General features: G+C 39.0%; 1 protein-coding gene and 1 non-coding gene across 3 annotated transcripts in view; one reads left to right on the top strand and one right to left on the bottom strand.

Moving 5' to 3' along the window:
- The window catches only part of CFAP74 (cilia and flagella associated protein 74), a 3,161,205-nt gene that overhangs the window by 1,162,269 nt on the left and 1,983,473 nt on the right, over positions 1 to 15,463 (bottom strand). The window lies entirely within an intron of this gene.
- On the top strand, positions 14,448 to 14,519 carry TRNAG-UCC. Its single transcript has one exon. It is a non-coding gene; the product is annotated as a tRNA-Gly (tRNA).

The raw sequence follows: 15,463 nt of genomic DNA on the forward strand, positions 1-15,463 counted from the left end.
ATGAGCCGGTTGTACAAATAGGGAATGGCAGGAAACCTTGCAGTCTTAGATGAGCTGTCACTACTGCCGTACACTTGGTAAACACTCAAAAAGGGATGGTTAGACCAGGGGTCAGAGTTCTGAACTGAAAATTACTGGCTCTTAGCCAGACGTGAAGGTACTTCCTGGAACATCTGTCCATCTTTTTGTGGAAATATTTGTATCCTGAAGATTTATCGAGCACCTCTAGTTGTTCTTCCTCAGTAAGAGAAGAACTGAATGAACAGTGATTATCTGGAATTTTATTTGCTTTACAAACTTGTTCCAGCAGCTTAGGTCCAAAAACTGGCCTTAGGTCCCTGTTTTTCTTTGGCACTAAAAAGAATCTTGAGTAAATATCGAAACCTCTCTGGTCTGTAGAACGTCTTTGATGACTCAGCTTCTTAGAAGCTTCCTTATTTCTGAAGTGGCTTTTTCCTTTTGTGAGGGTAAAACATCGGGAATTCTTGTCAGGCATGAAGAAAGAGTATGGAAGGGAATGAAATAACCTCTGGTAATGATCCTCTGCACCCATATGTCTTGGGTGATGGATGTCCAGGTTGTTGGTTGCAGGGATAAGTGCCCCGACTTGTCTCCAGAGTGCAACAGTCAGGAAACTGTTCTGCGGCATTGGAAACATTCTCTGAAAAAGACCTCTGAAGCCCTGGTTTAGAGGGCCACCTCTGTCCCTTGAGCAACCTCTATGCCTCGGGGAGCTCTTTCTCCAGAAGTATCAGATGCAAAGCCCAGGAGTTTATGAAGCAAATTCTCTTTCCTCCCTTCTGGTTTCTGAAGAAGGTTCTTTGTGGGGTATAGAATTTGATCCCTATGGCAGACATGGATTTACCATCTTTCTGTTTTCTTGAGATAGTCTCCTTAACCTTGGGACCAAAGAGAGTTGATCCATCATAGGGGGCATTGATGAAGGACATCTTGAAATGTTCTGCAAAGTCACTTGGGAGGACTAACCCCCTTTCTATCTGAGAAGTTTGAGAATATCTTTGAACAAGAAGTCCTCAAGTGGGGATCTAGGAGAACCCCCTTCCTTATCAAAGCCAGTATCACAGATAGGGGTTTCCTCAGGGGAATCCAAGTGCTTCCTTTTGCACTTGTGCTTCCTGCATACCTCTTCTGTGGGTTGTTTAGGACAGGACTCAGAAACTGATATAGGCTTCCGGAAACTGGCTGTCCCAACAGGACAAGAAGAGTAGGCTGCAGACCCTGGGAAATACTATGGGGAAGGGTTGGCTCTGATTCTGAAAGGGTAGACCTCTCTCTAGGTAGACAGAGTACTCTGTTTAAAGTCTTGAATGCCAAACATGACACTGATCTGGGGAGCTTTGCAGTAGGAACTGAAACTCCCAAAGGTGGCACAACCCTAGATGCCATTCAGTTGGGATCCAAGGTTGATGCCAGAGCCAAATTATCAAGTATCAATGTCCCTACATGAGGAAAGATTTGGAAGACCTTGGATCTGATCCTGCCCTGTCAGAGTCAATGCTGACAGGTTGGCTTCAAGATTCCAATGAGTCCGATAAGGTTGGAGCCAACTTTGTCAGAAAGCTCATCAGAGTCAAGGAAGTATGGAGTCTCAGCTCCAATGCACATCTGCCCTGGGCAAGAGTTGGATCTAAGGGCTCCAATCTGAGAGGTCAGACTGGAGAAGGAGCTATCTAAGAGTGAGTGGAAGAAGTGGTTCTCTGGATCCAACAGTGATTGTAGCTGGAGGGATCCCCAATTGGATTTGTGTCCAAAGGAAACTCTTCATCATCATCATCATCATCATCATCCTATCCACATCAGCTCTAGTGAGGCTCAGAGATTACCTAAATGACTTAAAAGAAGAGGTACAGGAAGGTGAACTAGACTGATAATGAGGTTTGACCTGTAATACTGAAAATGTGGGATAGGATCTGAAGAGAATCTAGAAGGCATATGGGATCCAATGGCAAATGGGTCTGAAAAGAGTGTTGGCTCCAAAGGTCTATAAATCTTAGGTGCTGGAGCTGACGAAGGTGTCAGATCTGGTGATCTTTCTTGGCTGATTTTGACTTTTCCTTTTCTTTCTCTGAATCCCTTTGCTTCTCCTTGGTTTTATCAGACACTTTTTTGATGAAGAAGGAGAAAGGGAAGAAGCAGCAGCAGCTGACTTCCCTGAACCAGAAAGTTTTTTTTTTCTCCTGTGAAAGGCCGAAAGAGGCCCTTTAGAATAAGCTTGCTTTATCTCTCAGTTGTGGCTCACTTACCAAAAGCCTCGCAGATGGAACATGAGATGTCCCGGTGTGAAGGCCCTAAGCAGTATACATACTTGTCATGTGCATCTGAATTTGATAGCTTGAGAGAGCAAGCTATGCATTTTTTATCTTTCTTTTGCATGTATAACAGTTCCTGTTTTAATAATTCAATACTCAAGATTTTTTTGTTATGCCTTTAATAAAATTTGCAGAGTTTACTAGAGTAAAGCAGTTTGAGCCAACACTCTTCTTTTAATGGTGGATAAAGGTCCATCACTTGTAAACAACTTCTTTTTACACTGTGCATCATTCTTTTAAAGTCACTTCTCTACTGGATAGGCTTACATTTTCCCTGTTTATTCAAATGCAACATAACTCTTCTAGCAGACTTTTGTTGAACTGTGCTATCCTTTCTCCTGCCACAAATACCTATTTTCTTATGCAGGCATGAGGTAACAAGTACAATATATAAAAGTTACTGGATTCATATTACTGCATCAGTGCTTTCACCTGTTTCAGAACTCCATACAACATAACCTGCAAACACCTCATACATTTTATGTTGTGTCAGACCAAACTTTTTAAACATCAGTTCCAAAAAAAAAAAAAAAAAAATGCAGTCATCATTTTCCAGTACACAACATTCAAAATTGTCTGATTTATTTTTTTTCAGAATTCCAGTTCATAAAACGTGTTTCAACAGAATTTTTCAATGTGGCTTATACCCGTTTTAATAAAGTTGTTATGGACAGCCTTGTTAAGAAAACTTTCAGCAATTTCAGTAACATCTATAATTTTACAAGATATATTCAGTAGTAGTTGGCAGTAAATTATTTTCAGAGTCCATGTCTTCTTCCTAATTCTTTGCTTTGGATGTACAAAACTATTTAGCAGTCAGACACATCCTGGAAAGCTACATACTTTTATGTGATTAGGAAAAACAAAACAAAAAAATGCCATCTTTCATTTTCCAGAACAACCAGTTTGCAACTATAAGGTTTTCAGTCCAGAAGTTTCTATCTTGTAACATACAGCAGTGAATAACCTTGTTATTGTTAAAATCCACAAAATGCACAAACTCTGAAAAGTAAAACAACAAGGTACCAGGCTAATCAGTTGTTAAAGGACAACTTGTGAGGGCAGCAAGGATGACCGTATTAACAATACAATTTGAAGAAGAATATGATTTACTAAAAACCATGATCCTTAACAGAGGCTACCCAGAGGAATTAGTAGATTATATGATACATGAGCACAAAAGATCCATAGGATATTTTACACACCTTCTCAATAATTTTTAAACTGAATACATGGATGTAGGGGAACATCAGTTGGGCGTAATGGGGCACAATGAAAATAAATACAGGAATTATTTTATTACCACTTACAATTTTGAAAGGGGTTTAATTAGATCAGTCTTTATCAAAAATTGGGAAATGCTATTGGAAGACAGGGACTCTACGGATATGGGGGGAGGACATACCCCACAAATGTGTATAGAAAGGGTGTCTGTCTTAAGAATATCTTTGAATTTAAAAGGAAATGTATGGTCAGCAACCCTGGTATGAGGAAATGTGGTAGATGTAATTATTGTAAGTACATATTTGAAGGGTTAAAATTTGAAATTACGGGGAAAAAATTTTATAATAAGGAGAGGTACAACTGTGAAAGTATGGGGTGATTTATGCTGCCTAATGTCACACATGCGATTCTTTCTACCTGGGTAAAATGGAAAGAAGACTTTGTGAACATATTTGCAAACACCTATATGATGTCAGGAAGGGTAGAAATACTAATGCTTTGTTCAAGCTCATTAAGGAATATCCGTATCACTTTTTTAAGTTTACTGTAATTGAAAAACTCAAACAGGACCTGTTCGGGGTGGGGGGGGGGGCTTGGTTAGGTCGATATTACTGGAAACAAGGAAGGTTTACTGGCAGATTTATTGTAATGCAAATATCTGGCCAGGGCTTAATGAATAAACTACAAATTTACCTTTGCTGAAACAAAGCGCAGACTGGATAGATTACCATCTATGGTTTTATTTTTACTTTTAATTTTATGATTTGAATTTCATATTTCATATTTATATATGTATTCATAACATTAAATGCATTTTTATTAATGGGACTGTATTTTTAACTGATGTTTGGTGGAGTCAAGGTTTGATATTTCAGGGCGGCATGTTGTTGGGACAATTTTTTTCAATGACGTTTTTTCTGGGCACATGATTGGCTATTACATGATTTCTTATGGTATTTAAATGGAATTTTAAATTAATGTATGTATCTGAAGAAGTTTTACATTTATAGCAGAACAAAAGCATTCATTATTTTATTAAAGCTATTATTTTATTAAAGTTTGCGGTTTTCACATCTAGTCTGGTACCTTGTCATTAACCTTGTCATTGTTGCAGAGTTTATCTTTTAGAAGCAGCACTGCATTTTTAGGCGGAGAAATTACTCAGGTAGGGTGTGGGCAATCAGTAATCTACTGAGCTTTACCATTAACCTTGTCATTGTTGCAGAGTTTATCTTTTAGAAGCAGCACTGCATTTTTAGGCGGAGAAATTACTCAGGTAGGGTGTGGGCAATCAGTAATCTACTGAGCTTAAAGTTTATGTGAAAATATTTTCCCTGCCCACATGAAAACTACCAATGTAGAGTTTTTCTAGGGAATTACAACTCAAGCCTCACTCCAGCTGACTAACCAGCCCATTAAATGTACAACAAAAAACACAGTCTTTACATAATGGAATAAAACTCATTACTGAATATAAACATGTTTTTTTCCAGCAGAAAAGAAAACATTTTTTTCACAAAACAGAAATCTTTAATTTAGAAAGATTTAGACTAGATGCAGAAAAATGCACCAAAGTATTAAACAACTATTGTAACCCTTCTACCTTCCCTGACTCTATTAGTGACCATTCTCCCATCTCTATCTCTAAGCTCCATCTCCACAGAGATTGTAGGAAACTGGCTAACTTTTTCCCTGAAACCTTTAACTATAGACTCTCTGCCATCAACTGGTCTTCCCTAAAAACTCTCCTGCTCAATGATGCTATTACTAAATTCAACCACATTTTCCTTGATGTCCTAAACTCTCTTGCCCCAACTTGCAAATTCAGAATCAAATCTTATTTCACACCCTGGCTCTCCAAAGCTTCTCATGCTTTGATGGATGAAAGAAATGCTAAATGGAAAAAATGGCAAACCACTAAAACTCCCACCTTTCTCCAAGGTTATAAACAACTCAGAAATCATGTAAAAAACTTATTATTTTGGATAAACACCAATATTTCACTAAATTTCAAAGTTCTCACCCAAATGACCCAAAAAAATTCTAGAGTACTATCAACTCCCTGTTCCACACTGGTTCTCCTACCATCCCTACCCCTTTTCCCTACCACTCTTGCTCTGAAACTGCAGACTTACTCAATAAACACTTCATTGACAGCATCTATAAACTCCTACACTCTGGTAACTCTGCTCATCCCAACTCTTCTGTGTCACCCTCACCTCCTCCTAAACCTCTATGCACCTCTGTCTCTCAGCCTTTTACCTTGCAACCTTTTTCTACTACATATATTATATCCCTGCTTCTTACACTAAAATCATGCTCTCCATCCACTAATAAACTCCCTTCTCAATTTCTGAAAATTGCTGCTGACTATTGCATATCCCGTATCTATCTTAATCAACCACTCTATTCTGGAATCTACGGTACTGGAAATATGGAAATCCTTCTATACCACTCCTCTGCACAAAGGTGGCAACTCTGTTGAACCCTCTAACTACTGACCAATCACTATTCTCTCACCGCTCTCTAAGATCCTTGAAAAATGTATACATACTCAACTACTGTTCTATCTCATTCACGAAAATCTCATTACCCCCTCGCAACATGGTTTCCTCCCTAAACACAGTACCTGGCCTGCTTTACTATCCTTTACTCAAAAGTTTGCAGAAGCTAGGGACAACAACCTCCTTGTCTCCTCTCCATTCTATTCCTTGATCTCTCTAAAGTCTTCGACACTGTGTCTCATCCCATCCTTCTTAAACTCTCAGCCCTAAACCTCTCTTCTTCTACTCTTGGATGGTTCCAATCCTACCTTATTGGCAAAAAACAAGCTGTTAGATGGCAGTAGGTTTTCTCACCCTTTCTTGCTGTTTAAACAGGAGTACCCCAAGGTTCCATACTTAGACGACTCCTTTTCAACATTTTTACCAACAACCTACATTCATCCTGTAGTCTCGAATCTGTAATACAATACGCAGATGACTCTAGTCTCTTATAATCCCCAATACTATCTCTGAACTACACACACTAACAAATAATTCCTTTATCTCTGTTGAAAAATGGCTCAGAAATAATCAACTAACCCTTAACCCGAAGAAAATTCAACTCCTTCTCTTCCTACCTCAGGCACTCTCTCACCTTAAATCCAACTTTTCTCTTTCCTCCCTAGATGGCACCAGTATCTCCCCTGCCTCACACACCAAACTCATTGGAGTAAGAATTGATGACAGAGTAAAATATGACTTGCACATACAACATGCTATCAAAAAAACCCACCAAAGACTTGGACTACTTTATAGGAACAAAAAATTCCTCACTACTGCCACATAATGCACTCTTGTGCAGGCATTTTTCTTCCCTAGTCTTCTGTATGCTTCCTCCATCCTTACCAATATCCAAACTACCTCAGTGCAGAAGCTGGAACAAACATACAACAAAATTGCCAGATTTATTCTAAACCAACCACTCTCGTCGCATCACTGCCTCTCACTAAATAAACTTCAGTGGCTGGAATTTATGCACCTTCTCCTAAAATTGCAACTCCACACTACCTTTTCCATACTCAACAACCCCTTTGCCTTCCCTGCTCACGCCTCCCATGTTACTCTCTACTCTCCCCTGGCCTCTGCAGAATGCTGATCAGCATCTTCTCTCAATTTATAAACCCAAAAGGAATATTGGCAAACTACTTTACAAACACTCTGTCATACTAAATTGGAACAAACTCCCTCTTTATATCAGATCCAACCTTTCCTTTCCCGGTTTTAAAAAGGAGCTTAAATCCCACCTACTAAACTTGAAATTATTCTGTTGTCTTGACCCTACATAGACTTAGCCTGTCCTACTATATAACCTGTTGCATCTCCTAACTTTATTTCTCTGTTAGTAACTTCATCTTAAACTAACCTCCTAAACCCTCAGCTCTACTACTACTATAGCCCCCTCCTTTCTCTCCACCTCCCATTCTTCACACTATTTATCTTTTTTCCCCACTTCCTATCAATGTCTGTACATTTCCTTCCTTTGAACAATCATTATCATTTTGTTTTTACTCTTATATGTAGTAAATTTAGACCACTACTATCACTGCAACCCTTAATGTTCATAATATTTTCTTTTGTTTTTCTCTTTATAATTAATTTCGTATTTGCATTATTTTTAATAGTTTTTGTCATGTATGTTTATCTTTGCTTATGTTTGCTGGGGCTCTTTCCCCTTGGGTCCCCACTGAAAATGGGTTGCTTACTATCAGTGCAATGCAAGTAGTTAATAACCTTTTCTTTTTTACAATTATTTTGTATTGTGATTGTTATTTAATATTTGTATATTGCCACTTTATCTTTACTTATGTTTGCTGGGGCTTTCCCCCTTGGGTCTCTACTGAAAATGGGTTTGTTTGCAAACTCAGTTGGACTAACCCAGTTAACAAATGTGAAATAAAATAAATAAATAATGTAATCTGCCTTTCATAACAGCCTTATACAACATTTCTGTATTCAGATTAGTAACAACAGTCATATCTTGAAGAAAAACTTACCATAAGGAATACTCCTCAATTCCAGGTCCTTCTTTATTAGCTGGCAAGTACATTTCATAGGGAAATTCCTCATTCTGAAAAAATCTACTTTTAATTTAATGGTTTTCCAAAAGATACATTATCGGGGTGATTATCAAATATTTAAAATCTGCAGTCTTCTTCCTATGATTCATCTTATCTTCATGAGTCAATCTACCCCATGTGAATAATTTTCTTATTATAAAAATATTTACGAAAGTATGCCTTCTCTAATTTCTAATGCAGATGACAGCAGTACAAGCTTACCAAGGTGATCTATAAAAGTTAATTCACACATGGATCTTGACATTAGTGTAGAAGCTTTGAGGAGCTAACTGGACTTAATGTTTGTAATGTGTTTGTAACCGGGCCACCTGTACTACACTAAAATACTGCTGAGGAAAAGTGTTGTGTTCTTTGCCAGGGAAAATGCATGCACTTTGCTGACATATATAGAGATAACTGGTACTGGATTTGTTAATGACAATTGTTATGCAGTAGGGGAAGGACATACTTGTACTGGTAGTAGGATTTATATCAATTCACTTAATACCAAATGAACCAGCACAGCTGTCAGCATCACAGGCATCAAAAAATCCTGTTTTGGAAACTCCACAAATGAATACCATGGTATAGCAGGCTTTTTCCATAGACCTACCTAGTCTTATGCAAATTAATAATATAGGCTTATCCATCCATTGTCTACAGGTTATCAAGAGAACGGAAGACTTTCCTGTTCTCTTTGCATGGGCTGATATCACTTACATCTTCTTTAATGCCTGTTTAAGTCAACACCTAGTCCCTACAGAGAAGGCATCCTTAGGTAAGCCACCACAGGATGTTCTGGAGACTGTAGCCACTTCTTATCCCGAATTATACAATAAATTGTAATTATTATTCAGAAAGGTGCATGATGACTGGCTGGCTCAATCAGCATGCCCACTGCAAATCCAGCAAATCATAATGGGAAACAAGTCTGGCTGTTTTACAATATTTTAGCATCTAGACCCATCTTACATATCGCTGCAGACTTTTACAGAATGTCCTTTTTCCCCTCTTATGTTTGCTCTGTCCACCACAGAATTTCTTAATTTGTATTAAATCACCAACATTACTATCTTTGAATAATGACAGGCAAGGTTAATATGTATTACTGCACATAGATGCAAAATATCTTCTTACATGAACTTTTAAAGTGAATTAGAGAATATTTATTAAAAAAATCCCTGATTCTGGCTCTTTTTTTTACATAATTTTGACTTTGTTCTAAACTGTTTCTAATAATTGCAGCAGCTTTAAAAAGAAATGTATCCACCAATCATTCCATTTCAAATGCATTTTGAGAATTATAACTCTCTCCCCAAGAAAGAAACCTCACTGCAAAACCATTGAAAAAGCCAAGCGGCTACCTGTGAAAGAATGTGCTGACCTTCTACTTGCCCCTCAACTATTTCAGCTTGCCATGAATGACACCTTCCCTCCACTAGCTTTCAGACTATTCACAGATGCACTAACATAGAACCTTAGACACCTTAATCACTCATGTTGTCTACTCCAAACCCTTCACATTAGGCTTCACCGCATAGACCATGCTTTCTCAGTCCTCAGTCCCAAACTGTGAGAATCTCTCCCTTCTTTTCTTACAGATCGTTCATATGACCCCATTTTCCATTCACAAATAAAGGCACATTTCAATACTCTAGGAAAATGCAACTACTGCCTTTCTGGTCATATAACTTAACCTTTTCATTCCCTTCTTCCATCTACATGCTTTACTCTGACTCTATTTTGATTGCGATTCTTTCAAGAAGCCAGCTTGGATTTCCACTGTAAATATAATGCATGTACATATTGTGTTTTTTTCACTCACTCTGTAGATAAAGTCATTTATCTATTGTCTTTACTCCCTCAAGCCAACTATGATATTCACTTTGTATATAATATATGTGTGTGTGTGTGTTTGTGTATGTATGTATATATATATATATATATATATATATATATATATATATATATATATAATCTATAGCATTTTGTCAATCACTTTGTATATTATGTTATGTAACTACTGTGTTTTCCCCAGGCCGAGACTGAAATTGGTTCAATGGTATCAGTGGTCTACCACGGTTAACAAATGCAAAATAAAATAAATAAACTGAAATGTATAACACTGTCTAATGCAACTAATTTAATATTACAAAATAAGCACACTGATTAGTTTATCCAATCAGCATGATCATTGTTAATGAAGCACTCTGCACAATAAATTTAAAATGTAAAAAAAAAAAAAAACAACAAAAAATCTTTCCCTTCTGGTAATATATATATATATATATATATATATATATATGGTTTACTATCAAATTGTCGATCCCGTTTTGTGCGACGCGCATTGCCCGAACGCGGAACTGCGAACGGCACTACACCGACGCCCAGATGTGCGAACGGCAAAATCTCGCCCCCATCCGACCCATGGTAGCATGGGTGTGGAGGTGTTGCGCGGCCGGTAATGTCGATCGTCGGAGTTTCGCGGTTTCGGTTCGCTATCGAAATGGTTTCGGTGTTTCGGTTTGCGCAAACGCGTCGATGGGGTCGCCGTTCGCACGGAGTGCATTCGAACATTTAATAGTAAACCTATATATATATGTGTGTGTGTGTAAAACAAGGCCAAGATTTCGATACGGGAATACAAGCAGCTCCACAGCCTAACTTGCATCTACTTGTATTCCAAAAAAGACCTGCCTGTCCTTATTTAGTTATAATATTCCTCAATGATTGCCAGAAAAATACAGCCTTTATGAAATAACAGATTAGAAATATGAAGCAAATATCAGGACATTCTGCGAAAACCTAGCAGCTGGAAGAGTACGTGGACCATGCTGTGCAGACTCCCCAATAAGTTTTAAAACAAAAAATAAAAATAACAGACAGCAATGGACTGCACAGCCTAGTACAGAGTGACAGCATGTGCAGTACATATCTTGCATGGCCCAGACTACCAAAAGCTGGTGGAAGACCTCTAAAGTCCAATTATAAACTTACATTAAGACTATATACTCTTAAATAATGTCATTGTATAATAACAATAATCTACTCCTGAGTATGGATATCACAGGATTTACATATGGTTGGCTTGGTTTAATCACATGGGTTTAGCCAGAGAGATCAAGCCATGCCAACCATGGGTGAATCTTATGATACTCACACCCAGTCATGGATTATTGCTAAAGTATAGCAGCCTTATTGTTTTCTGTGATCTTGCAAATATAGTATGGTGGAATGTTTTAAAATATGTATAAAGACCTTACCTAATTTTCCTTTCTTCTAAATGTAAAATCTTTTACTGTAACATAAGGCTTGGGAAGCCTTCCAGCTTTACTAGCTTTGTTCAATATTCACCATTATCAGTAATATGTGAAACAACAGGCACAATAAGCCTTGAACCAGCAATTCCCAGCACAGAAGGGCAAAGGTTACCCTCTCCTCCCACAAGAGTGTAGACCACAAACCTTCTCCACTCCAAGGTGGTATGCAGTTATACTGATAGGTACCTTCCTGACCCACCAGTAGACTAATTTCACAAGCGATTTGAGAGGCAATCGGCTTTTTTCAAAATAATGTTCCAGTCAACATACCATTCTTACTTCTGCATTTCCTTGATCTACACTTCCAAGCAAAATAAGCAACAAGGGATATCTTATAGACACACTCAAGGCAGTTTTTCTCCTCTGGCAGAATCCCAAATGATTTTAAAAATGATATCACTGAGCACAAGGAAGAAGGGATTTCATTTCAGTAATTATCATTGAATGTAGACTTTTCCCTGGGTTTTGTAAAATACTAACAAATCCTTCAGCAGCTCCTGACCAGTTCTCTGATAACATCCAACTGTCAAAATCTAATATATGCATGTCTCTGGCAAATCTGGATATCAGTCAGTCATGCATCATATTGCAGAACCCCACATGTTCAGGCTATGCAGAAGATGGTGTGGCCTGTGTGATTGACATGCTAAATGGCCATGATATCATAGCCTGAAAATGTGTGGTACTAATTTACAACAATGCTGAAAGATTGCTGAAATTAGGTGCCATACAGCTTATGTTTCCAGAGATGACTGGGAAAAAGTGGTCTGAAAGCAGTAATAAGGAGTAATGCCACAAGAGTGCCAGCTCTGCTCAAGCAGGACAGTGAATGTGTACAGCCTACAGCTAGAACTAAGTATCAACAAGAACTTCCAACAACATATTAAGATTAACATTTCATTGGAACGTGTCAACTATCTACTTCAAATAACAGAAGGAAATGGACCGTACTGAAGAACCAAGTACAATATTCCCACACAGTGTATACTACTTTCTGTTTCCAAAGAAGTGCAGATATATGAATCTCCACCATCCCTGCTGGCCAGGGACTTATTTGCCCAAATAAAAGAAAAAGGAAAAATGTGTGTATTTTTTTCTAGGCTCTTTTTGCAACCAAACCTGACAACATCAATACTTCCCCAGTGAAACTCTGCTCATTTGTTCCCCAGTACTAGGGAATTACCCCAGGTACAGTACCAGAGTGAAAGCAGTCCAGAGGGGCCATCAAATAAGTAACCATGCGGATTGCTTGTGCCCTCACATTCATCCTGGCATTGAGGGCATATATATCTGGCTTACGTCCACCCATGGAAGGATGAACTATTTGGAAAACTGTGAGGACCCAGACAGAATGCATGCTCCTAAACATTCACTAATAAAGGCTACCAACAGGTGGTGTGGTGAAATCCCAACCGCAGGATGAGCACCAAAAAGCTACCCATCCTCTACCTTGCTCTCTTCCAAGGATAAGCAGGATCATCCTCTACAAGTCTTTCAAATGTCTGAGCTAATAACTGAACTCAGTTGCCTCGGCCATAGTCAAGGCTCTATCCCCCTACTCCATTGGAGTTGGAGCTGGGAAAGAAACAGCAAAATATTGAGCCCTGTCAGTATTACTACTACAAAACAAAACAAAAAAAAAAAAACCCTTTATATTGGGAGAAGTCAAAACTCTGTAAATCAAAAGTAGTGAAACAGTTTCTTTTTCATTAGATCAACTGAAATGTCACAAACGAAACACTTTTTGTCTGAAACTTAGTGCAAGTGTTAAAGCTATTGATCCCAAAAAAGAACACAATTCAAGCCCCCTTTTGAAATAAATGTAGGATGCATATGTAAAGAACTTTATATTTACTTTAGAATAAAAAGATGCATTCACTCATGCTGATGAGTGTCAAAACACGGAAAAAAGAGACTAATGCCGCTGTGAACTACATGGGTAAAAACACAAAATATCGAAATAGATTGTGACTTCATGAAATAATAAAGTGGTGAAGATGCATGAGAAACCAAGGATGCTTTAATGGTGGAAATCAGCCAGTAGTGCCACAATTTAAAGCAAGTTGCTGCTACAATTACACATTGTGGCAGCAACACTGTCACACACTTGCTGTTACCACCTCAATATTGCCTATTACCATCATTAACCAGAGTTGCTAAGTTTCCTGAGGAAAGTAAATCATCTTCACTTATCAAATGCAAAATAGTGAATTACATAAAACAGCAAAGGTAGGGTTATATTAATTCAGACAAGAACTCAAGCCACAACACATTAATGGTTTTTAAATCCACCTTACTTACTAATGTAGTTTAGTAGGAAATGACAGCTCACACCCATCATACAGTCTGCTTATTTCTAGCCTCACTTTACAAGTAAGATATTCTGATTAGTAAAGCTATGTTATATGGGCTGGAGATGGTGGCATTGACAAAAAGGCAAGAGTGAGAACTGGACGTGGCAGAGTTAAAGATGTTAAGATTTGCACTGGGTGTGATGAAGATGGACAGGATTAGGAATCAGTATATATTAGAGGGTCAGCTCAGGTTGGACGGTTTGGAGACAAAGTCAGAGAGGCGAGATTGCATTGGTAGGGACGTGCTGAGGATGGATGCTGGGTATATTGGGAAAAGGATACTAAGGATGGAGCTGCCAGGTAAGAGGAAAAGAGGAAGGTCTAAGATAAGGTTTATGGATGTGGTGAGAGAGGACATGCAGGTGGTTGGTGTGACAGAGCAAGATGCAGAGGACAGGAAGAAATGGAAACAGATGATTTGCTGTGGTGGCCCCTAATGGGAACAGCCGAAAGAAAGTAGTAGTAGTAAAGTAGCTAATTGTATGGTCATTAATCAAGTCAATCCATCCTTCAAATGAGACATTAAACTGAGGCCCCATCTGTTTGAGTTGATGGAAGCCTAGGTGAATGTAAAAGATCCCACAGCACCTATCGAAGAGAGTCAGATGAGACAAATGTAGCATTGGTGGTATAGTGGTGAGCGTACCTGCCTTCCAAGCAGTTGACCCGGGTTCGATTCCCGGCCAATGCAAGAAGTCTGTACAGCTAACTTTACCCCCCCTCTCACCCCCTAAAGGGCCCATCCTTATACCGGAAGAATGCAAAGCTCCTGTAATTACGGCTGCACAGGTAAAAACCTCACTCTCCAAAGCCAAGAACACAGCATCCATGGGACCTGACAACATCCCAGGCTGCGTTCTATATGAACTACAGAATGAACTGGCACCCCACCTTAGTACCATGTTCAGTCATAGCCTCACCTCAGGTTTTGTGCCCACTGAATAGCACATTGCGACGGTTATCCCACTCCACAAAGGGGAGGGGCCACAATAGACCCCGGGAACTACCGCCTCATTAGCCTGAAGAGCCTGGTCTGCAATGCCATGGAACGTATCATTATGGAACTCATAAACAAAGACATTGGAGATCTCCAAACTCTGGACCCCACACAGTTCGGGTTTGTAAAAGGCAGATCATGTCTCCTAAACCTGATAGACTTCTTTGAAGTAGTCACCAAAGTCATAGATGAGGGGTAAGGTGGTTCACACAGCCTATCTAGATCTTGCCAAGGCATTCAACACCATCCCCCACTCTTGAATTATAGATAAACTCACTAAACTAGGTATATATTCCTATGTCACAAGATGGGTTGCCAACTGGCTTACTGACAGAACCCACACTGTGGAAGTAGCAGACTCCAAATCACACTTCAGACCATTGACAAGTGGAGTACCACAGGGTTCAGCCCTGGGTCCTCTCCTGTTTGGTATCGACTTCTCTGAAGTACAGGCTAACACAGAAGTAGCAGACTACAAATCAGACTTCAGACCATTGACAAGTGGAGTACCACTGGGTTCAGTCCTGGGTCCTCTCCTGTTTGGTATCTACTTCTCTGAAGTACAGGCTAACACAGAATGTCTTTGGCTAACTAAATTTGCAGATGACTGCAAACTAGGAGCCATAATCAAAACTCCT

The sequence above is a fragment of the Protopterus annectens genome, chromosome 2.part1 (assembly GCF_019279795.1).
Source record: "Protopterus annectens isolate FY-2018-M chromosome 2.part1, PAN1.0, whole genome shotgun sequence".
Classification (NCBI taxonomy): domain Eukaryota; kingdom Metazoa; phylum Chordata; order Ceratodontiformes; family Protopteridae; genus Protopterus; species Protopterus annectens.